Here is a 26,817-nt window from a genome sequence, read left to right as displayed (position 1 = left end):
AAAAGATCACATCCAACTATATCGTGATTCAGAGATGAGGATTGTGTTTGGAGTGACTGAAAAAGATCTGTAGGAGACTGTTTCTAACAATTCTTGCATTGCTTATGTGATTCTTTTAGCTGTCCTGAATATAAGTTTTCCTGATCTCCAAAACTTAGACTTGCTCAGTTAATCAGTTATTTCTAAAGCTTTAACCTCTAAAGTATAATCAGTTGTACTGTTATTTTTGCTGTTTCTTTGTTTTTGTTTTTGCTTATTCCTTCCTTTGGTGTTCATACTGTATTTAACCCAGTTCACCCAAAAGGATGTGTTATTCTTACCTGAAAACTTTCTTCTCTCCACATGCTTATTACCTAAAAGCTGAGTTCTATCCTAACTCAGTAGCAAATCTGGAAGGTTAGATGAACTTTTGCTGAGATCTAGAGAATTGTGCTTGTCAGGCTTGTTGCCATGACAGCACATCATAGCCACTGAAAGGTGAAACAGGCAATTCCCAAGGGCCTTCCTTTGTGCAAGGGAAAAGCAGAACTGTAGACCATTTTTTGGACTCTAAATCATGTCTCTCATCTGGTTTGTTCATGTAGGTATAATACCATAAATGTGTATTGTGTGAGAGAAATGTTTAGTTTTGGAACAAATCATACATTTGTTCCACTGAACTGGACATGATCAAATTAGTGTAATGAAAAACTTAAAACCATAAATAGACTCTATTATGGCACAAGTAATATAGTTTCACTGCCAAAATATAAACTATAAATTCAATTATATGGCTATACTTTGTTGACCAAGAGCCTTTTGGATATTATAAGAAAAAACAGTGAATTTTTATTTAAAAATCTGACTAGGATAAAATTGGGAGTGTGTAACTATATAGTTACTTGAACAACATGTGAAAATTCAGGACTTCCACATAAGGAAAAGTTTAGTGTAAGTTTGTCCCAAGTTTTACATGGCCTATACATACATTAAAAAAAAAAAAACCTACTTCTCAATGTGAAATACCAATTACATTAAGAGTCCTAAATTTTTTGTTTACTGAATGTGGTAATGTAACTTGCAAGTAGTACTTTACGGGCTGCAGAGATAACTTGAAATAGTGTGTTTCCTGAGGTTAGTGACTAATGAGATTATTCCCATATTCCCAAATGTCATGGAAGTGGGAGGGAATGTGAAAAAAGAAAATCAAGAGTGGGTGACACTTCTGAAGCATGCACATACTCTCCAGAATTTGCCTATGATGACTTGGCCTATGAGGGCCTAAACTAGCCTGCTTCAGGCCTACACCAGTCTACTCTGGCCTACACAATATCACACTGGCCCACACAGTAAGTATCACACTAACCCACACAGTCCCACAGTCTCCTATACTTTTCTAGTTAGGTTACTTCCCCAGCAGATGGTGCTGCTCTGTGGAGGAGCATTAGGGTAGTCTTGATATGAGCCCCAATTCCCATTCTTGTTCTCTTTTGGCATGTGATACCTTTGAAGTTAGATAGTGGCAATACACATTAACAAATGTTTCTGTAGTGGTACTGCAGAATACTCGGTGAAAAAGATGGCTCACTTCTTCCTATGTGCATTTAAAACTTCTTAAATTGAGACAGGGAATTCCTCTGATCTGTAGATTGGACTAATAAAAATAATTTAACTTAATGACATGTATCTTGGACTTAAATGCTCCCAAAATAAAACTGCTTACCTGCAAAGGATAAAACAAAGTGCATTATTTTCCATGTGTACAATAAACTGAATTCTGGGCCAAAAGCATAAGTGTTTAGTCTACTACTGAGCTACTTATAAAGTGGTTTTAAAATAAAATGTTCTTTGTTATTTAGAACTTCTGTTTCTCCCTGTAGCTAGGTCCATATTAAGATGAAAAAGAGTAGTGGTATGGATAAGTACACAGTAACATTTATAAAAATCTTTAAATCATCACAAAGCAAGGTAAGTCTCTTTTCTTAAAGTAACTCCTCAAAAATATATATGTGGTATAAACAAAAACTTTCTGTCCGGCAAATGGCATTTCCACATATTTTTGCTATCAGTTGTTTTCTATGGCTATATAAAAATATTTTTTTCTTTTTTTAAAGACATTTTACCTTTGAAAAAAACAATTTTATTAGATATTTTCTTCATTTACATTTCAAATGCTAGCCCGAAAGTCCCCTATACCCACCCCTCACCCTGTTCCCCAACCCATTCTTGTTAATACTAGCAAATAGATTACTCATATTGCTTAGTTATTATACTTTCACAAGAAGATATAAGTATAATTCAGTCCTGTATGTAGAGTTACAGTTTACTAACATGACTTCTGTATGTAGCTGTGGTTTATTTGAGGTGTTGTATACTAATAATTTACATCAGGATTTTCAGAGATTTATTTCATTATAGATATTAATGACTTCTAATGCCATGAGGAGTCAGCTTTATTATTCCTTGTTCACAACTTATAACTCATTAAAATGTGCATTTTGCTGGGGTGTGGCTGCATATATCTATAACCTAAGAACCCTGGAATCAGATGAGGAGAATTGGGAGCTAGAGTCCCATTTGTGTTACATGCGAGACATATAGACAGATGAAACAACTAATGAAACAAAATACATAAATGGAAGCCATGATTGTTGGAGAATTGTATACGTGATTCTCATCTTTTATTGAGATATTAATCACATCACTCCTTTAGTCTTTAAAAAATTCATCACATTAATACACAGGATTATTTTTGTCATCCAATCTTTTAAAAAATATTTATAAAATATTTGTGATGGCTAAAAATTGGAAACAACTTGGAAATCAGCTAAGTGAACTATTAAGCTATTGTACATGTGGTAAAACATTAAATACAGACCAAATTGTTAATATACACAGAAAAGTGTACAAAGAATTGCAAAGAATTATGCTAAAACAGTCTCAAAATTACATGCCACAGCATTATTGCTACTGGATTCAAGACTTTCAGGAACTCAAAGAAATTATTTTTGTCTTTGTGAATTAATTGTGCAAAGTATAATTTATGATGACATATTCATAGAAGCATATGAGATACTTTGACCACATCCATCTTTTTATCTTTCTTTCTTTCCTTATCAAATTTGTATTCACACTTTTGGGTATTAATTGTGTATGTCTATAGGCAATAAATATTGCACTGATTATTTATGTAATAATGAATACTCTAACTACTAGTCTTACATTGTGAATATATTTTTACTGATACATTTCTTAGAGTATTCTATGGAAAATACTTGCTTAGGAAACTAAAAATTTTACCATAAGACTATTTTTTATTTAGAAAGATGTTCAATATATGTACTCTGGGTAAGGGACAGTATTATATCATCATGAGACTGGTAGTACAACAGACCCTGTCCTGAATTTTTGTTCTACAAGTGTACTGGTTATTCAACTTCTCAGTGCTTATTTTACATTTAAATAAAATGTGGAAAATCATAATGTTCTCTCTTTATTATAGTGGGTAAAACGATAACATGAAGAAATTTAAGTATTTGACACATATTTGAAATCAAGAAGCTCTCATAAAAATTTCCCTCTTGTGATAATGAACTGAGTTGGAAGAAGTGTGTCTGGTCTCAAAATGGAAGGCCATGATCCACAGGAACCATAGAAGCTAAGGAAGCTGTTTCTTGTTGATCTGAGCCTTGAAACTACAGCTGATAGCTTAAAAGAACATTCTGACAAATGGAGCACGCTTACAGACTGTATGGTAATGAGAAATACCCAAATAAAATGTTCCAGGGCCTCTGGTTTTATGACCTCTTCTTGAGTTGAACAGGTGGATGCTGCAATGTGTGCTTGGCCACACAAGGTTGATGGGCATGTGTGGAACCAAAGAGAGCTCTTTCTAGAGAGGCTTCTGTAAAGTTTGGAGCCCATTTAATGGTGAAGAAAATTTGTGTTGGTGGTATCAAAGAAGATAAGGAAGAATAAAATCAGAGAAACTACTTTGAATAGTATGGCAAGATTGAAAGCATAGAAGTTATGGAAGACAGGCAGAGTGAATTTGCTTTTGTAACTTTTGATGATCATGACAGAGTTTATAAAATTGTTCAGAAATATCACGCTATTTCTTTCCTTTGGTTTTTTGAGACAGGGTTTCTCTGTGTAGCCCTGGCTGTCCTGGAACTCACTTTGTAGACCAGGCTGGCCTTGAACTCAGAAATCCGCCTGCCTCTGCCTCCTGAGTGCTGAGATTAAAGGTGTGAGCCACCACACCTGGCTAGAAATACCATACTATTAATGGACTTAATTGTGAAGTGAAAAAGACCCTTCCTAAACAACAGATGTAGTCTGCTGGACCACAGAGAGGTCATGGAGGTGGATCTGGCAATTTTATGGATTATGGAGGAAACTTTAGACGTGGTAGTGGCAACTTTTTTCGTGGGAAAAAGTTTGGTGGAAGAGGTGGCTATGGTGGTGGAGGTGGTAGCAGGAGAGGTAATTATTGAGGTGGTGATAGTGGATATAATGGATTTAAAGGTGATGGTGACAACTATGGTGGTGGTCCTGGTTATAACAGTATAGGAGGCTATGGTAATGATGGACCAGGATATGGAAACTAAGGTGGTGGTTATGGTTGTGGTGGAGGAGGATATGATGGTTACAATGAAGGAGGAAATTTGGGTGGAGGTATCTATGGTGGTGGTGAGAGATATAATGATGTTGGAAATTAGAGTGGACAGCAATAATCAAATTATGGACCCATGGGTGGGGGCAGTTTTTCATGGAAGAAGCTCAGACTGTCCCTGTGGTGGTGGCTATAGATCTGGTGGTAGAATTGGTGATATGATAGCAGAAGGTTTGAAAATAAAACAGAAATCACTACAAATTTTTATTAGATATTTTCTTCATTTACATTTCAAATGCTATCCCAAAAGTCCCTTATACCCTCCCCACGCCCTGCTCCCCTACCCACCCACTCCCACTTCTTGGCCCTGGCATTCCCCTGTACTGGGCATATAAAGTTTGTAAGACCAAGGGGCCTCTTTTCCCAATGATGGCCAACTAGGCCATCTTCTGCTACATATGCAACTAGAGACACAGCTCTGGGGGTACTGTTTAGTTCATATTGTTGTTCCACCTATAGGGTTGCAAGCCCCTTCAGCTCCTTGGGTTCTTTCTCTAGCTCCTCCATTGGGGGCTCTGTGTTCCATTCAATAGCTGACTGTGAGCATCCACTTCTGTATTTGCCAGGCACTGGCATAGCCTCACAGGAAACAGCTATAGCAGGGTCCTTTCAGCAAAATCTTGCTGACATATGCAATAGTGTCTGCGTTTGGTAGCTGATTATGGGATGGATCCCCAGGTGGGGTAGTCTCTGGATGGTCCATCCTTTGGTCTCAGCTCCAAACTTTGTCTCTGTAACTCTTTCCATGGGTATTTTGTTCCCTATTCTAAGGAGGAATGAAGTATCCACATGTTGGTCTTCCTTCTTCTTAATTTTCTTGTCTTTTACAAATTGTATCTTGGGTATTCTAAATTTCTAGGCTACTATCCACTTATCAGAGAGTGCATATCAAGTGAGTTCTTTTGTGATTGGGTTACCTTACTCAGGATGATATCCTCCAGATACATCCATTTGCTTAAGAATTTCATAACTTCTTTGTTATTAATGAAGCTGTGTAGTACTCCATTGTAAGAGAACAAAGTTTTATTTAAAAAGCTGCAGGATACTTTAAGACAGTCCTCCTAGCTGGGCATGGTGGTGCACACCTTTAATCCCAGCACTGGGGAGGCAGAGGCAGGTGGATTTCTGAGTTTGAGGCAAGCCTGATCTACAATGCGTGTTCCAGGACAGCCAGGGCTATACAGAGAAACCCTCTCTCAAAAAATCAAACAACAACAAAAAAGGCAGTCCTCCAAACTGAATTAGAAAAAATTAGAAAAGTTACTGCAGTTTAAATAGCAAGGCCTTCTTGTTCAGAATGGTCATAGCCACAGTTTACAAAATGTCAGCTATTGATTGGTGCAATGTAGTGTCAATTGTACATACATTACTGAGGTCTTTATATGTTGTAACTGTCTTTTTCTTGTCATTACATCAGGTATATTGCCCTGTAGATTGTGGTAGTGGTACCAGAGGCCCCAGGGAATGGAGGAGTTGTGGTGGGGGAGGTAAGGGACATCCTCTTGGGTATTGGGGTGGGGGTGGAGGAGGTAAGTGAGGAGGGGTTGGGAGAGGAGGAATGGGATGAGGAACAGTCAGATGGTAGACTGGGAGGAGGATAAAGACTGGGCTGTAGGGCTGGAGAGATGGCTCAGTGGTTAAGAGCCCAGGCTGCTCTTCCAGAGGACCTGAGTTCAATTCACAGCAACCACACGGTGGCTCACAACGATATGTAATGGGATCTGATGCCCTCTTCTGGTGTGTCTGAAGACATCCACAGTGTACTTACATAAATAAAATAAATAAATATATTTTTTTAAAAAATAGAATTATTTATTTCTGGACCCTTGCGATCTCTCAAACATTGGACCACAAAACAGACAGCATACACCAGATGATATGAGGCCACCAACAGGCATACTGTAGAGGACTTCCAGGTTTATATTCATTCAGAGATGATGTACACAACCCTCAAGAAACTGGAGGCCCCAGGGAGTGTAGAGGTCAAGTTGGGTGGGTGGGGGGTCATCCACATGGAGGCATGGGATGTGGGGAGGAGGTGTGAGATATGAAGCAGTCAGAGGGTGGATGGGGGGCAGGGAATGCAATATGAAGTGTAAAAAAATAACTTAATTTTTTTTTTAAAAAGACTGGACTGTAAAAAAGATTAAAGAATAAATTAAATAAATAAATAAGGAATTTTATACTATTCAGTATTTGTGTATTTTTTCTACATTTTAGTACAGAAACTTTAACAAAACGAAGTTTTGAAGATATTTCCTTGTGAGTTAACAAGTAAAGAAGATCATTATTAGTTACCATCTTGTATGGATTTTGCTGAAGTTAACTGTAAAGGAACACTTACTGACATGCAATTTAAAGGGAATCTATTCTCCCTATTTCCAAAACCATGATAAATGGGCACTGACATGCAAAGGGAATAGATATTTGTAGGTTTGTAATGTGTGTTTTAGATAATTAAGATTGGGAGATCAAATTAGCATTATTTGTGAATTTAATAGCATTAAGATTACTTTCAAGTGAAAAAGATCTCAAAAGTTGCTGTTTGGCTTTTGTGCATTTTCTTTCAAAATGTAATCATCATTTTAGTGTGTTAGATTTATTGAGTCCTAGCCATGTTAAGAACATCTCCATTCCACATTTACCTTGATCCCATTGATACTACTGCTGAATAGTTTGGGGTATAAAGTGTTTATACTGCCCTCTACTTACCAAGGCTGGTAGATGTGTGTTATCTCCCAGTTTAACAGTCTTTACTTTAATACAGAATCACCAATTCTGTTGTGCTGAGCAAGGTGGTGGGTATCTGGTTTGTTTCTGCTTTTAAAATTTAAGGTCAAAGCCTCATTAGTCCAGTTACTTACCTTGGTTAAGTTCCCCCCCCACTCACAACTTTTCAGAGCATAGGAAAAAAGTCACTCTTTTAAACCCCTAAAAAAATTTCCTCTTGTATTAAGTTAAACAAAAATGGACTTTCTATAGCATGTTTTATGTTGTAGATAAACACAGATAATGGAAAATGCTCGGAACTCTATAAGCAAACCATCTCAAAAACGCTGTTCTATCTCAGGTGGTCTGTTAAGTTAATTTTAGCTAGAAACTTACTACAAAGTACAATAGAGAACGCAACATGCTAAAGTTAGCCAGATGACATATGATAATGGTATAACTAGAGCAGATGAGCTAAATCTATGGTCCTAAATGTTGCAAATAGTATGAAAATGATAAACTGAATGTCAGTGTAGGAAATTAAAAAGACATCTTGCAGACATCTCTGATGCTTGAGGCTACAGAGTTGTAATTTTAAGATGTTTGAACTATAAGGACACTATGGAGCAGTAAGAAATACTTCTCAGGCACAGGAAGAGAACAACTGCCTTATTCCCATAGACTTTCAGAATGTCACCATTATAAGCACTTTGGTGTTGGTGTTATTTCCAGACATGCCTCCAATCTAGATCATAAACCTTTTCTAAGTGGAGAGCCCAGCCATTCCATTACCAGCGGTGATTCTGAGAAAATAAGACTTTCTATCCTGAAACAAGGAATGCTCTGTACAGGCTGAGATCAGCTGGTCATCTGACTCTTCAAAGCAAAGACTAGACTGTCTTAATGTTCAGAATCCTGCACAGTTTCTGGTACTTTGAACAGACTCAATAAAATATATTAGGTGACCCGTGAAAGCCTTCGGATTTTTGGATGAGTGGTCAATTAGAATACTGTTGATTGCTTAAGCTTGAGAAATGAGAAAATATGAAGTTGTTTGCTTAATGCAAAGCTAGGAAGTAAAGAAGTTTCAGCTACATTTGTGGAAAACTAAGTTCTGTCATTAGTTTATTCCTATAATTCTATCCTTAAATTTTATTTGAATCCTCAAAGTTTTCACAGTAAGGTTTTCTCTTATACACCCTAGTCATGAAATCAGAGCAGAGGATGAAAGAGTCTCTGCCACAGATTCATCCCTCTGCTATAAACCTGAGTTAACCACTTAAACTCTTTAAACATTCTTACCTCCAATTGAAAGCTGGCACATTTTAACACCTTCCTCATAGGAAACAAGTGTTTGTGAAATACATTAATAAACCTTTAAGGACAATATTTTTCTAGCTATATTATTTACTAGTTATGCCACAATGCTTTATGTTGACTTATATGCTTCAAATTATTGTATTCCTGATGTGGTACTCTGTATAAGCTATTCAAGTTAAGTTTCCATGTGCACATTTAAAGGGAAGTAGCTGTATCTATCACCCACAGCTAAACTCACAACTCCTATTAAATAGTAGTGACTTGGTGAAATTAAATTTGCATGAAATTGAAATCTATGGTCTCTTCAATTGTCCCCACTGGCTCTAAATTCACATGAAATTTAGATCTTTATCTTCCTAAAATGCCCACACTTGTGGATTATAATTAGTGTTATTACTCAAGTCCTTAACCAAGTCTATTTTAAAAACATCAGCAAATAAAAGGACAAGTTAATCCTTGAAATCACAACAAACACATAATGTCAGGGCCCAACACATATCTAATGAGAAAAAGAACTAACTAGTTATACTTTTATACATAAACAGAATCAACATTGTAAAATCTGTTCTAATATACTTGCCAGCTTGAAGAATAGAGCATATTTAATAATCAAACTAATGCATTTACTAACGTTTTTATTTGTAGGTTTTTTGTTTGTTTGTTTGGAAGATAGACTCAGCTGGTCATCCAGTGTCCACATGGCACTTAACAATTATGGTGAAATTTATTTTAGGTTTTCTCCCAGTTGACTGCATTGTCTGCTGAGGAACTATGACGACAAAAATGTCTGTATTTCTGGTCCAGCTGGGCAGCATAGTAATAAGGATCATTCATCAGCAATGTCTGGGCTAAATTTATTAAACAGGAGGAGAATGTGCATGAACCAAGCACAGAAGCTTAACAAATCTGGTCAGGAAAAAATCATTTTGGCATCAGAAATGAGAAGGCATCCTTTCCAATAACTTATGCCAGAGGTACTAGACCAGAATCTGAGACATTCTACTGATCCTTAATACGTGGGGGATTTTTTTTTTTTTTTGCAAGAAGGAGCAATGAAGTTACTGAACTGTTGTCTCTGCCTACTCAATTTAATACAAAATATGATTGAAACCAGTAAGTCTGAACTGGTATTTATTTATTTTCCAGTGTGTTTATGAATGAGCTTTGTAATATTCAGAGCATAGTGTTAAATTGATTCACCTATCTCAGGATGAGAATTGTAAACAATCTGATTAGCTATTTTCTATTTTCATCTTCTGAAATATTCAGTTATAACTAAGAAAAATCATAGCCTTATACTTCTACTAAAAATAAATTATATTCAATTGCATTTTTGTACATTCATAGAACATTATTTCTACAGGTTTGAATATAAACATTTATAACTGTAGTATAATAGTATTAAACAGAGTCCCAAAGACAAATTACATTTTTCAAAATACAAAGTTTATACCTCAGACCTCATAATTGAACCTTGCAAATCAGACTCATTCTTGAGTATTTATGTAGTGAAACAAGGAAGGAATGTTAAAAAATTAGGATTTTTTTATATGACTGCTAAACATGATAAATTAAAGGTATCTCTGTACCATGGCAGATATAGCATATTGATTGCTCACTTGAAAACTGCTAAGTGGGTGAATGAGAATACAAACTTTGGCAGGAACCTTGGTATCATTCCTCTAGGAAAACAGCTTGTTCTAATAAAGATGTAATGATCACCAACATTGTAGAACTGTCTTGCAGACTCTTTTCCTGCTTTTATGAGGGAGATTTTCTGACATTGTTCACCATTACTTTAATCTTCCTCAATTTCTGTTTAGATAACTTTTTGGAATAGGAGGCTGTCATCTAATCTAACTTGCACTAATTCCATGTTTATGCTGTGGTTTGAGGTCCTCATATACTTTTCTAATATTAATAACAAAATTAGAGCTACTTGCATGTTCTCATCAGCCTATGCACAATGAATCCTTTATTTCTAATGTCCTACTTGAGCCTCAGTAACTCAATCTTTTGAAAATGTATTTATTCTAGTGAGCTTTTTCTGTCTCCATGTCTCTCTCTCCATTTCTCTCTCTTCATTGTTCTCTCTCTCTCTCTCTCTCTCTCTCTCTCTCTCTCTCTCTCTCTCTCTCTCTCTCTCTTGCACGGGTACCTCTTTGTAATCCACTCAATCTAAATTAAATATCTGCTATATGTCAGGAATGGTCAGAGACTTTGGGGTATCATAAGCATAAAAATACATAGTTCTGTTTGCATTGTTAATTTTTGGGCAAGAAAATATTTTGAAGGCAGGATATTTTATACATCAGCAGTAATTTTCACTGAGCTAAAGTAGGTGTAATGGCCCTTTATCCTAGATTTGTTCCAACTGTCCTGATTTTGAAATAGTATGAATTATTTACCTGTATTTCATGTGGGTGACCTAATTTGTTTTTGAAAAATACAATCCCCTGAAGACACATTTATTTTGAAAAAAATAAACACTACAAATTTTTATTTTTCCTGTATAAAGGTAGATTTATACTTTAATAGCTGGAAGGAAAGTAACTTAAAGAAATCTAAACCTTTTTAAATTTGGAAAATACAAATAATTATGTCTAGGCTTGATTTATTAAAAAATTGACATAGACCAAATCCATAATTCAATGTGAATATCAATCTTCATCTTATCACATAGATATAATATATGTTCATTTTATAAACTTAATGCTTTGTTTATTGCTTCTAAAAATAATAATGTAAAACAAGAAATAAGTATTTCTCTTAGTTTTGATACAAAATATAACCCCTGAAAAATAATACCCTGTTTAGTGTACTGTGATGTCTAATCATGGTTGTCAAATTGGCAGAACTGAGCAGAAGAACTCTCAACTGAGTATTTGTATACACTATCTTAGCCTGTGGCCATGTCTGTGAGACATCAGATTAATTGCAAATTGATATAGGAGAGCCAAGTCCATTGTGGTTGTTATCATCCCATGGCAGATAGGCCTGAATCCTTAAGAAAGGTACTAGTATTGAGCTTGGAAAGAAGCCAGTAAAGAATATTATACTGTGGTCTCTGTTTTAGTTTTAATTTAGTTTCCTGCCTTGCCTTCACTCAAACACGGACTATAGCCTATACCTCAAGTAAAACCTCCCCCTACCAGTGTTTTTTCCCCATGACTGAAAAATCAAACTAGGACATTTGCATAAACAGAATTATGAGATGGGTATAATATGTTTTGTAGTGAGTGTGATTCTCACCATAATGATATGGCAACATTTTGAACAGATAATTATTAACTATAGTAGCAACATTGTGTGGTTATTTTTTTGTTATCCTTTCCTTTTATAGTTTTGGGCTTGGTATTATTTAATTTTGTATTGCTATGAAGAGACATCAGAACCAAAGGAACTTATAGAAGAAAGAGTTTATTGGGAGCTTGCTTACAGTTTCAAAAGATTAGTCCCTGACCACTACGACAGGGATGATTGTAGCAGATAGGTAGTTATGGGACTAGGGTAGTCACTGAGAGCTTACATGCTGAGACAACAACCATGAGGTAGAGAGAAAGAGCGCCAATTGGAATGGTACGGACTTGTGAAACTTCAAAGTTCAACCTCTGTGATATACTTACTCCAACAAGGACACAACTACTAATCATTCGCAAACAATTTGCCAACTGGGGACCAAGCATATGAGCCAATTTTCACCCAAAACACTATAGGCTTCAAATGCTTAATTGTGTTATCTTATCTGTCTGTTCTAATATTCTATATTGAGTATTTGTTTCTGTGAGCCCTTCATTTCATAATAATGCTAACAGGTACATCTGACAGCATTCTTAATGAATGATTTTGGGCATCATTTTATCCCTGACTTTTCAAGTGATAGTTGCTTGAGCATTCCAACCTTCCTGTGTGTGCTTGCCATGTCCCATTAGGTTGGTGAGAGTAAGCATTGCTGTTAGTCTAAGAGATAAATTGTGTTAGAAGACATATTTGCTGGTTATGTTGTTTCACTGCATTGAACAAAGTACATGTAGTAGTAACAATAGTATATGTGGCATTTATGTCCATATGCATATACATATATAATGCATATAGCATTAAGCATAATGCATTATGAATCTGTAATATGTCCAGAAATTTGCTATTATTGATAATATGGAATAGAAATGATAAGAAACGCAGTGTCAGCTGGGAAGAGAAGGATGAAAAAGGAGAGTCTTCTTTAATAAATTATAATTTCGTTGAAGACAACATCCAGATACATAAGTAATTGGAAATCCTATAAATAAATAGGCATGCAGTGATACACGTTTAATGTATGTTGATTATATCAATCCATATTTTTATTTGGCCTATCAATCCTATAACTGTACTTAATAAGCATTCATAATAACCACTCTTATTGGGCATATTTTAAGAATATTAATTTTTGGAATTAATGAATACAGGATTATAATTCATATTAATTTGTGTTTTCTTCAGCTTCCATCTTTAATATTTTTGGTTTTCAATGAGGAGAACTTTCATCAGGTATATTTTATTCTAATCATTTTATATTGAAATTCCCTTTATAAATAGAATTATTTTCTTGCTTTCATTTTCAGACAGTCCACTATAAATGTCTAAAAATAAATTACATTTTGGGCTGTGAATTTGTATATTTCAGATTTAGTAATTTTATTTGATTAGTTTTAGCAACTTGTGTGGTTTTGCTTTTTGATCTATGTATATGATCATACCATTTGAAACAGATTGCTTTTCATTTCTTATTTTACCACTATTTGCTAATTTTTCCTTTTTATTGGTTATTTTATTTATTTACATTTCAAATGTTATCCCCTTTCTCAATTTCCCCTCTGCAACTCCCCTCCTCTCGCTGCTTCTATGAGAGTGTTACCCCACCTACCCACCCACTCCTGCCTCTCAGCACTGGAATTCCCCTACACAGGAGCAAAAAGCCTCCACAGAGCCAAGGGCCTTTCCTCCCACTGGTGCCCAACAAGGCCATCCTCTGCTGTATATGCAGGTGGAGCCATGGGTCCCTCCATGTGTACTCTTTGGTTGGGGGTTTAGTCCCTAGGAGCTCTGGGGGCATCTGGTTGGTTGATATTGTTGTTCTTCCTATGGGGTTGCAAACCCCTTCAGCTCCTTCATTCTTTCTCCTAACTCCTTCATTGGGGTCCCTGTGCTCAGTCCCATGGTTGGCTGCAAACATCTGCCTCTGTATTTGTAAGGCTATGACAGAACCTCTCAAGGGACAGCTATATCAGTCTCTTGGCAGCAAGCACTTCTTGGCATCTGCAATAGTGTCTCTAGATAGCCTTTCCTTCAGTCCTGATCCACACTTTGTCCTTGTATTTCTTTTAGACAGGAGAAATTGTGGGTTAAAAATTTGGAGATAAGTGGGTGTCCCTATCCCCCAACCAGGGGCCTTGCCTAACCTCTGGATATGATCTCTATAGGTTTTCCTTCTCCTTTGTTGGGCATTTACAATTTTTCTTAGCTTATTGCTCTGGTTACAACTTCCAGTACTATGCTGAATGGAGTCAATTAGTATGTCATTGCCTTGTACTAGAGTTTAGGAGAGAATTTATATTGATTATTATATTAGCTGTGGCCTTATATATCTGACTTAATTATTTTAAGGGTGAATTCCTTATAAAACTACTTTATTGGAAGTTTAGTTTTACTTTTTAAAATTTTTGTTTATTTTTAAAATTATACTTTAATTAACCACTTCTCCATTCCCCTTCCTCCCTTCAAACCCTCTCATCTCCCCAACCATGCACTCATTCAAATTCATGGCCTATTTTTCATTAATTATTAATGCATGTATAAATATATTTGTATATGCATATATATTCGTAACTATAACCTGATGGATCCACATAATGTGACTAGTATGTTCATTTTTCCAGGGCTAACTGTTGGGAGGTTTTTTTTAATTATAAGTGTACTTTGGAGTTTGTTGGGAGGTTTTTTTTTCATTATAAGTGTACTTTGGATTTTGTGAAGTACATTTTGTGTATTTGAACATTTTAATTATTCAATGTTACTTTTTAATTATGTTCTAGTAGAAATAGAAACAATTCCCAAATAATTCAATGATATTTTTTTACAATTATAGTGTTGCATAACCATACCCTCTATGTAGTCACAATACATTTTTATAATCCCCAAAGAAAATACTGCATTTTAGGAAGTCATTCCTCATTTTACTTGCACTAGCCATTGATAATGACTAATCTGCTTTCTTTCCCGATGGATACATGAATTCTGGTCATTCATGTAAATAGAATCATAAAACATGTGATTATAATTCTGTGTTTAAAAATTATAGCACATTTTAAAATTCATTCATGCTGTATTATGTATCATTATGCATTTTATGACAGAATAATGTCACAATGTATTGATATACCGTTTTGTTTATGCACACATCTGCTGATAGGTATTTAAATCTGGTGATTGTATTCTGAACTTTAATGTAGCAGTAACTGAATACTTTGTTTCATTTCTGTAGCAAAGATATCTTGGAGTGGAATTGGTGGTTTAACTTAATCGTAAGATTTTCAAAATGAGATGAATTCTTGCATGGTGATGTAATGTCACCATAAATTTAAAAATTAAAACCTTCACTATTTTTTATTTTAGAATACCTATACAATCACTTTTATTAGCATTGCTACAGTATTGGATATTCATAAATTTGAAATCTTAATCTTCAGAGCCAAAAAATCTTTGGATTTGATACTCTGCTTAATACTTAAAATTTGAAGAAAAATAAACTTTAGTTGTTGGCTCTTGCTTTTTTCGTTCAGGCAACCCTTTGATTCAAAGTTTAATGTGCCAGCAATCCTATACAAAGAAAGCACCAATTCTTGTACACACTTCTTCCTTTATAATTAGAGATAACAAATCCATGAATTTTTAAAATCTTAGTGCTGAAGACAGCTTGAGCAAGAATCATCCTGATGAGGACATTTTTACAAATAATTGCCCAGGAAACTATTCTTTAGGGACCTTGAGTTCATATTGAATTCCTATATGACTTCTGCCTATGTGTTTTGAGGCCTGGAAAATAGAATTCAGAGAAAATTGGAGTGGAATTCACTACTTAGTGTCAGTGAAGTAAAGAAACGGACATGGTTTGTCACAGTAAGTGGGCCTCATTATCTTTCATTAGTTTCTACCAGATTACCCAGTATAAGGAATTATTTTCTTCCTGAAACATAACATGTAAACAAAGGGAAATTAATTGTTTTCATCTAAAGGGGCAGGAGCTAGGGACAATAACTTAATTATGATATAATTTTTAAGTATGGAGAAGACTATCCAGATTGTTATCAGAAATTTTAGCACATAGGACTTGGCTTCTAAGACAATGTCAACAAAGCTAGGTTTGGCCATTATCAATTATTTGCCAAGTAATGAGATAAATAATAGGTGATACAGAAGAAATGATTTCTTCAGTGTGGCTACATTGGAAAGAAGAACAAATAAAGGAGTCCAGTGACTCTCAGGTCTATTTTGAGGGTACTATACTAGGCTGAGTGGAGAGCAGCAGGTATGTATAATAAAGTATTTTGCTCAAGCAAAAAAAAAAAAAAAAAAAAAACCAGTTTGGCAATTCTTCCTTTAAGAAAAAAATACATGAAGGAGGGCCAACTAAAATGTAGAAAAAAGAGTAAATTTTGATAATAAATGGTGCTTCTAGGATGTGAATTACACATGAATTAAATTGAAATTTCAGTATGGGCAACTTCTCAACCACTAAGTGATTAAATAGGTTATTGACATTTTTTTAACCCCTTGAAGTTTTTTTGAAGGGACTAAAGGATATTGTGATATAGTTCAGTTGATTTGTAGCAATTATACATCAAGTTAAGCTTTGTCAAAACCTCTGTAGCAAAAAAAAAAAAAAAAAAGACATGATATCCTTTGAATATATCTTATAAATACTGTAAAATTTTAATTTATTGTTTTTACTGTGTTATTCTAAATGAAATGAAATGAAATGAAATTCTAAGACCTCCTATCGTGTTTCCTTTTTTTTTTTTTTTTTTTTTTTTTTTTTTTTTTTTTTTTTTTTTTTTTTTTTTTTGGTTTTCTGAGACATGGTTTCTTTGTATAGCCTTGGCTGTCCTTGAACTCACTGTGTAGACCAGGCTGGCCTCGAACTCAGAAATCCGCCTGCCTATGCCTCTCAAGTGCTGGGATTAAAGGCATGTGCCACCACACCTGGCCCTGTTTCCTTTTAAAAATGAATTTGTGTATGAGTGCTTTGCTATGTATATGTACTAGAAGCATAGCATACCTTGTACCTGTAAAATTCAGGAGAGGATATTAGATTACCTAGACCATGAATTACAGAGGTTTGTAAGCCAACCACCATGTGGGTGCTAAAAACTAAGTCTGAGTCCTCCACAAAAGCAGTAAGTACTCTTTACCACTGCTCTATCTCTTCACACGTTACATCATATTTTCTAATCTATCCAGAAAAAAATCAGAGGAGATTTATTTTTCTACCTAAACGTAAGGCATTGGAAGTCAAATAATCAGTGAAAGTGGTTTCCCAATACCACATATATTGTGTTAACCAGTTAAAAAATGTGAGATCATCATTTCTATTATTATCTTATACTTGGGCTTGAAATTTGCTATGCAGCTCAGTTTGATTTTGAACACAACATGTTCTTTTTGACTCATCCTCTTGAATGTTGGAATTATAGGAGTCAGCAAACATCATGCCTGGCTTATATTTATGATAATTAGTGAGCATAGGAATCATATTTTATTTTCTTAATAGTGCTTTGGTCTGAGCTCAATATCTAATTTTTGTTTTTATTTATTCATTTTTTGATGTTAAGCTTTTAATAATGTAGGAATCTTACACGTTCAAATATTAGAGAGTTTAGTGAGCAAATACTTTTACTTGTTGGACTTTAAGGTAGTTGTTTATAGTCTTTGAAATATTTTAATTATTTATTTTCAAGTCGCTTTACCTTCATATGTTGAAATGCAATCTGACTCTTGTTGATATCAAATTGTAATATTTCTGCTTTCAATATTTGTTACTTAATAACTACAGATATTTTCCACCTTTATAGTTATTAACTTAACTCCTACAAGTATCATACATTTCTTTCAGTTTGCTTCTTATCATGATTCTCTAAATATTCTAAAGGTTTCAGTATTTATTGAATATATAGAATAATGTAAGCACCATAAAAATTCTTTATGTAAGCAATTCTGCTAAATCACAAATTTACTTCTTACCAAAAGGAAATTTAAATTATTTGAGTTTATGTTTCAACTACTGATTTTATATTTGAAAAGTTGTTATTTTATTAAACTTTTGCCATAATCTACACATAGACCGAAGTTTACCTTGGTCAACAGTGATGCTTTATTTTGCAACACTCAAATAGGAACTTTAGGAATGAGATATCCATTACAGAAAATTATGCTTTGCAAAGCATCTATCCTATTACAATGCCACAGATTTATTTAACTTGACATTAACACTTGCAAGATACTTTTGTATTCTAGTTTTCTCTTTACTTTGTGAATCAGGTATATTATATGAAAATAGGGAAATAGAACTCAGATGAGCTCCAAAGTTGTCAAAACACATTCTTACATTACTAATAAATTAAGTCATGTATGCTGACTTTGAAAAGGTAGTCATTTCCCATGAATCTATTCACTTGGTTGGTTGTTCCTTAAAGTTTTAAAGTATGTGTGTGTGCACGTGCATGTACGTACATTGTGTATGCATACATGTATGTGTATACTTGGATCTGCCTGTATGTGCATGTGTAAGTATTTAAAAATGACTATCTATCCTTTTCCTTCCTCTATCACTCTACTTTAATCTTTTGAGCCAGGGTCTCTCCTGACCTGGAGTTACATTTTTTTTCCCCAGAAACTTTGGCTGCCAGAAAGCCTGAGTGATCCTCTTGTCTCTTTTCTCCTCTCTAGGACTGGGCTACAAGAACACTCATGAGACTACACCCAAATTTTACATGTGTATTGGGATCCAAATTCACGTTCAAGTTATTATTCCACAAGTGCTCTTAACCAATGCAGCCATCTCTCCATACCTGAGTTCTTAGACATTTACCCATCTTTTAATTGCTACATCTACAACATTGCAAGTTTCTATGAAAGCACTTCAAAACTTGAAATTTCTGAGGAAGTTTATCCATTGGAAAATGAAGGAAAGATTATGTATATACATTTTTATAGCCAGGTTCACGATGAGAGAATAATTAATAAAAGTATGATGTCAACAGCAGTGTAGCCATTATCCGTTTAATTAGAGTATTTAATTAGAGCATCATTATATATTCCATCATTGTGAAGAAAATAGGACCCTTCAGTTATGAAGATGTTATATATATGTATATATATATATATATATATATATATATAATTGTATTACACTTACATTTACCTAGAAAATAGCTAATTTGAAAGCATTTAATTTAAGAAGAATAGGTATTAATAATCCATACCTGGTATCACTACTACGTAACCTCAATTACTGAGAAAGTACAGGCAGGTCAATTGAAGTTTCAAGGCCTGCCTTGAGTACAGAGGGAATACAATGTTAGTTTGGGAAAAAGTAAGACATAAATAAATATTCAAAAATGACTACAACTGTAGTGGTAGAAATATTCAGCATTCATGTGCTGTCTTTAATCCCCAGTGCCACTAAAAGTGTATATGAACAAGAGAGTGAAAAAAGGTTTCCTGTTCCCATTTATTCTGATTATGAAAGTTATTTAAAATTATTTTTAATATTCTATTTCCCACTGTGTGTGAACTCAAAAGCTCCTTTCAAACATTTCTAAAAATGAGACTTATTACTTGTAGATTTATTTTAAATCATTGCTACAAAATCCAGTTCTATTTGAGGATCTTATTACCAATCTTTATTAGACTCTAAAAGAAATTCTTGCATTTAAACTAGGAGGCATATTGTTCCTAAGATAATGCTACAGTTCTCATAAAACCTAGTGAAACCTTGACTGGTTTTGCTATTATCATGGAAAATTTCACGAATTTCTAACCAATACTTGGGTTACCACCCTAAATTAAGCCACCTGTACCTGTGTGAATTTACTTCCTGTACCTGTGTGAATTTACTTCTTGTCTTAGTCAGGGTTTTTATTCCTGCACAAAACATCATGACCATGAAGCAAATTGAGGAGGAAAGGGTTTATTAAGCTTACACTTTCCACATTGCTGTTCATCTTCAAAGGAAGTCAGGACTGACTGTAACTCAAGCAGGTCAGGAAGCAGGAGCTGATGCAGAGGCCATGGAGAGATGTTACTTACTGGCTTGCTTCCCCTGGATTGTTCAGCTAGCTTTCTTACAGATCCCAAGAGTACCAGCCTAGGGATGGCACCACCCACAATGGGTCCTCCCCCCTTGATCACTAATTGAGAAAATGCCTTACAGCTGGATCTCATGGAGGCACTTCCTCATGGGAGGCTGCTTTTTCTCTAATAACTCCAGCTTGAGTCAAGTTGACAAACTAAACCAGCCAGTACACTTGTATATAAATTAAGAAATCTAACATTGATGAAATATATACTTAGAAAAGTACTTGAAGACCATCAAGTAATGCAGCACATTTGAAGCAACAACAACAACAACAATAACAACAACAACAATAAGAATAAAGTCTTATTTCCCTTGCTGCCTTTAATAGCAAGTGTAAATAAAGAGAGACACACTTGGAACTAAGTGTATTGCTGTTTGTTAAGTCAATTGAGTAGTGACTTCTATTTGGTGATTTTGCAAAATTTCTTTGGATAAGAAATCCTCAAAATTTTAATGATTAACCATTTTATCAGCAACTATCAAGTTATTAATTCGATCAATCACAATTAGGCTATTTTTTTTGTCTGAAAGTCTGTTTCCAGAAAATAGTAAAAGAGTCTTCACTGGATTGTTTGTGATTTTCTAGACATATAAAATTAGGCAATTAGAAATAAAACCTGAAAATCAATCCTGTATATTTATTTGCTCAAATAGGTTAGCTGTGCTTTTTCTAGGTAGACAATATGTTCCTACTTATAGAACCAAATTAAAAATATAATTTTATTATTTTTATTTGTGTTTGTGTGTAAGTATATGTGTGTAAATATGTGTGTGTATGAGAGAGAGAGAGAGAGAGAGAGAGAGAGAGAGAGAGAGGAGGGAGACAGAGTCAGAGCAGAGACAGAGAGACAGAGAGAGATAGAGACAGAGACATGAGACAGAAAGGACATGCTTGTTGGAGGTCAGAGGACAACGGTTAGAAGTTAGTTCTTTGGTTTTATAATGTGTTCGAGAGAACTCAAATCACCAGGTCACCAGGCTTGCAGATCTAACATTTTTAACCCACAACGGCAACTTATTGGCCCAGGACCAAGTTTAAAAATGACACAAGCATATTGAATTATAAGTCATAATTTTGTGGTATGCAAATGATCCTTATAGTCAAGTTCACATGTAAACTTTGGTCTCTGTAATTCTCAGCATAACAAATAGTCAGCAGGACAAAGTTCTTTCCTTCCTTTGGATTCTCTCTCTTTTCTTTCTTTCTTTCTTTCTTTCTTTCTTTCTTTCTTTCTTTCTTTCTTTCTTTCTTTCTTTCTTTCTTTTCTTTCCTTCCTTCCTTCCTTCCTTCCTTTGTGAAAATCACACATAGAAAAGGCTTCATGTTTTACAGTGAAGATTGTTGCTATATTGCCTTATAAAGTGGCATCCTAAATAATTGCACTTTGTGAGCTACTAGTGTTACATTGACAGACATAGGTCTTGAAATTTGTTTTTGAAATGATTGCTGTTGCACAGTCCCATGTTGCATGAAATTTCTTCTCCATTGTCCTTTGTTCATATTCTTTTCATTCCTTCGAAGTCCTACCCTCTCCTCAAACCGGACAATTTCAGTCTTATCTTCATTAGATGAAAGGCTTCCTGCTGAGATCATCATGACTACTTTGTAGTCAAATCCACTGCAAATTTTTCATTCATCTTTCATATTTGATGTCTTTGCAGTGATAGACACTTGACTATTCTCTTCCTGGAGTACTTGCTTCAGAGTCCATGCTGTGATAAAAAATTATTCTAGTTTTTTCTACTGTTTCCTTTCATTTTCTTTTTTTGTTGAAAGTATTTTCTCCTAGAGCATTCTTTTCTCTTCCTAGGCAATCTTGTTCACTTTTAATATGGAGCTTTCATTTTGTCTTTAATAAGCCACAATAGACTTGGTTTCACTACAAACTTATGTATCTATGTTTCATTATCAGAATAATGAAGATAACTTTATGTTCTTACCATATGTCCTTAGCGGTCCAAGTAGGAGGTCTGCCTCATATCTTCTGGTACCTACTCCTAATGGCATGTGATGTTTAATCTTCACCGTCAACTTTCCCAGATTTGTAATCATTTAATCACCTAATCACCTGTTGAGCATCAGTATATGTCTTACTCTGCATCTTGATTGCTTGTAATGCAAGCAGGTGAGTTCTTCTAACCACATGCTGTTATGACCATAGATCCACCTGCATTCATTCCTTTTCTAACATGATGAAATATATTAAGAAAAACTGTGGGCCAAAATGAGTACATACTTTTAAATTTAGTTATAAGATGCTTGATCACACCAAGGAGAACACATGGGTTAATTAGTATTTCACTCAATGTTCATCTGTGTGTAAGAAGGTATTAAAGAGTTTTCAAATCAGCTATTACACCATTCTTATAAATTAACATGCTTCACTTTGTTTAGCGTTCACTACACAAAAGCAATTATATAATTTAATCAAAATGACATCCTATTTGATAGCAGTATGTAGAAATTTAAACTATTGGATGATGCCACCCATGTTTAATTTTTTTCTTGTTTGAGAACATTTGAAACATCAGAACAAACCATAATAACTCCCCAATAGTGGAATTTTATAAATCTTATTCAAAGCACATACTTTCTAGGTAATATTTTGGATTTTCTTTCTGAAGTTCAGACATAAATTTTAAGTATAGAGAAATCTATGCTAGCGAAGGTTAGCTGTTAACAACAATAAAAAGAGCACGAAATAAATAAGTATGACATGGCAAATGTAAAAATGTTGTATAGAAACTTACATATTATTTGTCATTAAAACTGTAATTGACAGGTGATTGAGTCAATATTTTTCCACTAGACAATAGAGATTATTATCCTTCTATATTTCAATTTCATTAATGATATGACTAACCAAAGATAAGATGAGGCCTCACCCTAATTATCAATTCTAATTTTCAAATCTCTTAGTATAGGCTTTGTTAACTTTAAGTAGCAAAAATTTTCCAAATCTTAAAAAGGTTCCACAGCTTAAAGAGAGGAAAACCTCAGACTATTTTTCACTTAGACTGCATGATGTGTTTTCTTTGTCGGTCAACTGGAGATGCTCCATCTCTGTATTCACTCTGTGACCCTGGTTGTCAGAGTAGCCATTATTTCAGAATGGTACTGATCATTATGGGAGAAAAAACAGGGCATCAGAGAATTTTCTGCTGGTAATTAAATGTTCTCTCCAAAAATGTTGTCCTCCTTTTTTTCTCAATCCATGAATCAAAATGAATCAAAACTATGCTAGTTTGTTCTCATGCCTTTTACCCATACGTGTCAACCTTGGCTCTTGGTCACAAAGACTGTACTTCCCTGATTTTCTTCCTGTCTGTTGCAGATAGTTTTGGCTATTTTGAGGTATTCTTGAGAGTATGGAGGGTCAGAGGAGTGGACAAATCTGATTATTCTGCCATCCATCTTCCTGTTTGAGATGGCATATTCAGCTGCAGTCACTGCTTTGACTCATCTCCCTCCAGAGAGTCCTCAAGGAGCACAAGCTTCTGTGTTTCTGCAGGTGGCTTCGGAGGTCTGATAAGAATAGTCCTCATTTGGATCCTCTTATCCTGAAGACTCTTTGGTTGCTCTTTCTTTTCCTTTCGGCCTCACAGGCCCAGGAACACACATGCAAACAATTTCCTGTATTAAGTATCCTGGCTTGGGGGATGGAAAGATGGCACAGAGGTTAAGAATGTCCACTACTCTTGCAAATGACTTGAGTTTAATTCCCAAAACTCACTGTAGGGCAGGTCAGAAAAGTGTATAACTCCAACACCAGGGACATCTGATTCTTTTTGCCTCTGTGGAAACCATTATTCTTGTGTATGTGTGCATGCACACACACCCTTAAAATTAATATTGAAATATTATGGGCTATGTTAAGATGGCCTCTGGATGTTTTTGAGAGGCACAGTCTTATTTAGTAGCTCTGACTTTCTGTCAAACTCACTTTGTACACCAATATGGCCTCAGACCAAAGGAAATCAACTTGCTATGCCTCCTAGGTGCTGTGGTTAAAGGCACGCCCCATTAAGCTTGGCATGGCCTCTGTTTTTGATGAGTTCTCGAATGATAAATCTGGTAGAATATTCAATCTTATTCTGTAGCCCAAAGAACAGAGAATTAGAAGTTCTTGATAACAAATTATTATGACTGCCTGCCTTGCTAACCATTTAAAATTAGCCTGAAGTCTTTCTATCTAGCCAGACCTCTATCTGAGATCTAGAATTTTTTAAGTTATCTAAAGGTACAGTACTCTCAGCATCTCAAAAATAACAAAATATAATTGGCTCTTAACACAATTCATCTTCTTCTCTTCTTCCCTTATGAATTTTGTTTATCAAATAAGAAACCTATGGGTAATTACTGAAACCATAGTTCCTTGTAGGCTGCATAAACAGTACTGTAAATGTAAGATTAACTTTTACCATACCAGTAAATACCCACAACAGTAATCATTAAATATATTGGTGGTGTGCTAAATTTCTCTTGCTTGTGACCATTTCTCTTGTTTTCAACACTATCACCATAATCTGATCTCTTATCTTCTACCCAAGGACTGCATTAGCATCCTAACTCTTCTCAGTTTCATCTTTTCAAAATTATGCTCATCTTCAAAGACATTTAAAGACTCAAAGATGTTCATTGGATTCCCATTGTTCTGAAAAGTATAAAGTCCTTTCATATAATCCTACAAGACTCAGTGCCAGCAATCTCCTCAGCCTTATTTCTACTGCCTTCATATTATATATCACTCTTTGTATTATACTTTCACCAGCATCTTCATGCATTTTAACATTCTTTGTGTTTTATAACCCAAACCACCTCAGGCTATTGAACCCACAGTCATCATTGTTAACAGGATAAGATCAATTACTACTCTTATTTTCTTCACTGTAATTCCCTCAGGAAAATCTTTTTAACCATCTTAACTATTCAAACACCCTGCTGCACATGTGTGCTAATGTATTCATGCCACTGAGCAGTACCAGGATTGTGATTTGTATATTTATTAATGTACTGTAGGATAAGAGATAGTGAATGCTGTTATATCCCAAGTGCTTAGGAAATTCTGATGTATAGTTAAATTCAATAAATATTTTATAAGTGAATGAAGACCCTTCCCCTTCTTCTTGTCTTCTTCATCTTTCTTTCCACCTCTATCACTCTGCAGAGTTTTTTTTTTTTTCTCTAATGTTAAGGAGTGGATATCAGATACTCACTTTGTAGTTAATCTAGTGAATCTATGGGCTATGATTGCTAAATACTCATCAATCTTTTCTTTGTCATTGGTGATATTTGGGCAGGACATTTAAGATAGTTGCTAACACAAAAGTAGAGAGAGAGGGTGTACATTTTGAAATGAAAATTGTAGATTTTTTGACTCCCAGCCTTGTTATTTTTTTACTACATGGCTCTGAACTATTCCAGTTGTCCCTGTAAAGCCAGATCTTCCATAGTGTATATAAGGGATAATCATACATGTCTTATACAGATAATTAAAGAAGTTCACATTTAGAAACTACAAAGTAAATAGGAGTCACTTTGGCTTTTATTGAAAGCATTAAGTAATTACAAACTTTAATAAGGATTATTGAGCAGCATAGAGTATTGAAAATCCATTACAAAAATTCATATGAAATATTTAAATCAGGCAATCATAAATAATCATTGATAAGTACAAGGTATGATTTTGTAGGATTAAAATATACTTTAGTAAGTACTTTGAGAAGCAGTGTGTATGCTACACAATAATCACTATGTATATGTATGTGCGTATGCATCTATTTTGTCTAAGAATTAATTTAAAGCTCTATTCATATTTTAATTGATGTTGCTTAAGTTGATAAATCATATTTCCATACATTCATTGGGCAACACATGATACTTTTAAATAGATATGTGAGATGAGATAAACAGAAAGGCATTTGAATCTATCTATAACATGTCAGGTGAAACTTTTACAACTTCATCAATTGCTTTATATTTTTATTTTATTTTTTTTACTATGCTTTAAATCCCTGAGGCACAAAATATATTGAAATGTTTGTCGTTGATGCTGTTGTTTATTTTCTAGAAAGGTAATTTCCTTGATCTCTTAATTCCATAGAAGAAATGTGGAGGAAAAAAGTGTGTGCTTCATTAATGGTACCCTTAACAATATCTGTCTTTGTGGAGTAGGGATTGATGTCATTTTTGGCAAGTACACAGCTGATGCTGTTCTGTGACATTGCATCATATCCAGTACATGCCTGATACCATTTCCAAGTGGTAAACAACCCTTCCCAAGGCAGCTTTGCCAAAGCTCTGTTTTACTATCCCACAGGAAATTACCAAGACAGTCTTTTTTCTAACTTAAAAAAGTGTGTCTTTAGTGATGATTTTTTTGTGTGAGCCATCTGCAGATGTACTGTCTATTCAAATTTGCCAGTTATAGAGATTGTTGATTTTTTATAAATTATTGCTGTTATCTCATTATGCTTTTGTCAAAGGATGACTCTATTTCATATAACAATTAACTCTAGGAAAAAGATGTTTCAAGGCTAAAATGGACCCCACGTTTTTGACAAAGCCCTTTTTTAGAATGGCAATAAAATGTGTTTTCCCTATTTGCAGGTATTTCATGAATCAAATTGGGTGAATCTTTTTAATTTTCTTCATCTGAATTGAGTTCAAGTGATTTTGATAGAATTATTGGGGCTGCTAGTGTCTGGAATAACAATTACGACTTACCAAAGGAAGCAG

The 26,817-nt window shown here is 34.6% G+C and overlaps 1 protein-coding gene and 1 pseudogene across 2 annotated transcripts in view; both read left to right on the top strand.

Moving 5' to 3' along the window:
* The window catches only part of Il1rapl1 (interleukin 1 receptor accessory protein like 1), a 1,306,889-nt gene that overhangs the window by 69,388 nt on the left and 1,210,684 nt on the right, over positions 1-26,817 (top strand). The gene's annotated exons all lie outside the window — the stretch shown is intronic.
* LOC110314381 lies at positions 3,605-6,888 on the top strand (annotated as a pseudogene).

The sequence above is a fragment of the Mus pahari genome, chromosome X (assembly GCF_900095145.1).
Source record: "Mus pahari chromosome X, PAHARI_EIJ_v1.1, whole genome shotgun sequence".
Classification (NCBI taxonomy): domain Eukaryota; kingdom Metazoa; phylum Chordata; class Mammalia; order Rodentia; family Muridae; genus Mus; species Mus pahari.
This window is presented reverse-complemented; position numbering and strand designations above follow the sequence as displayed.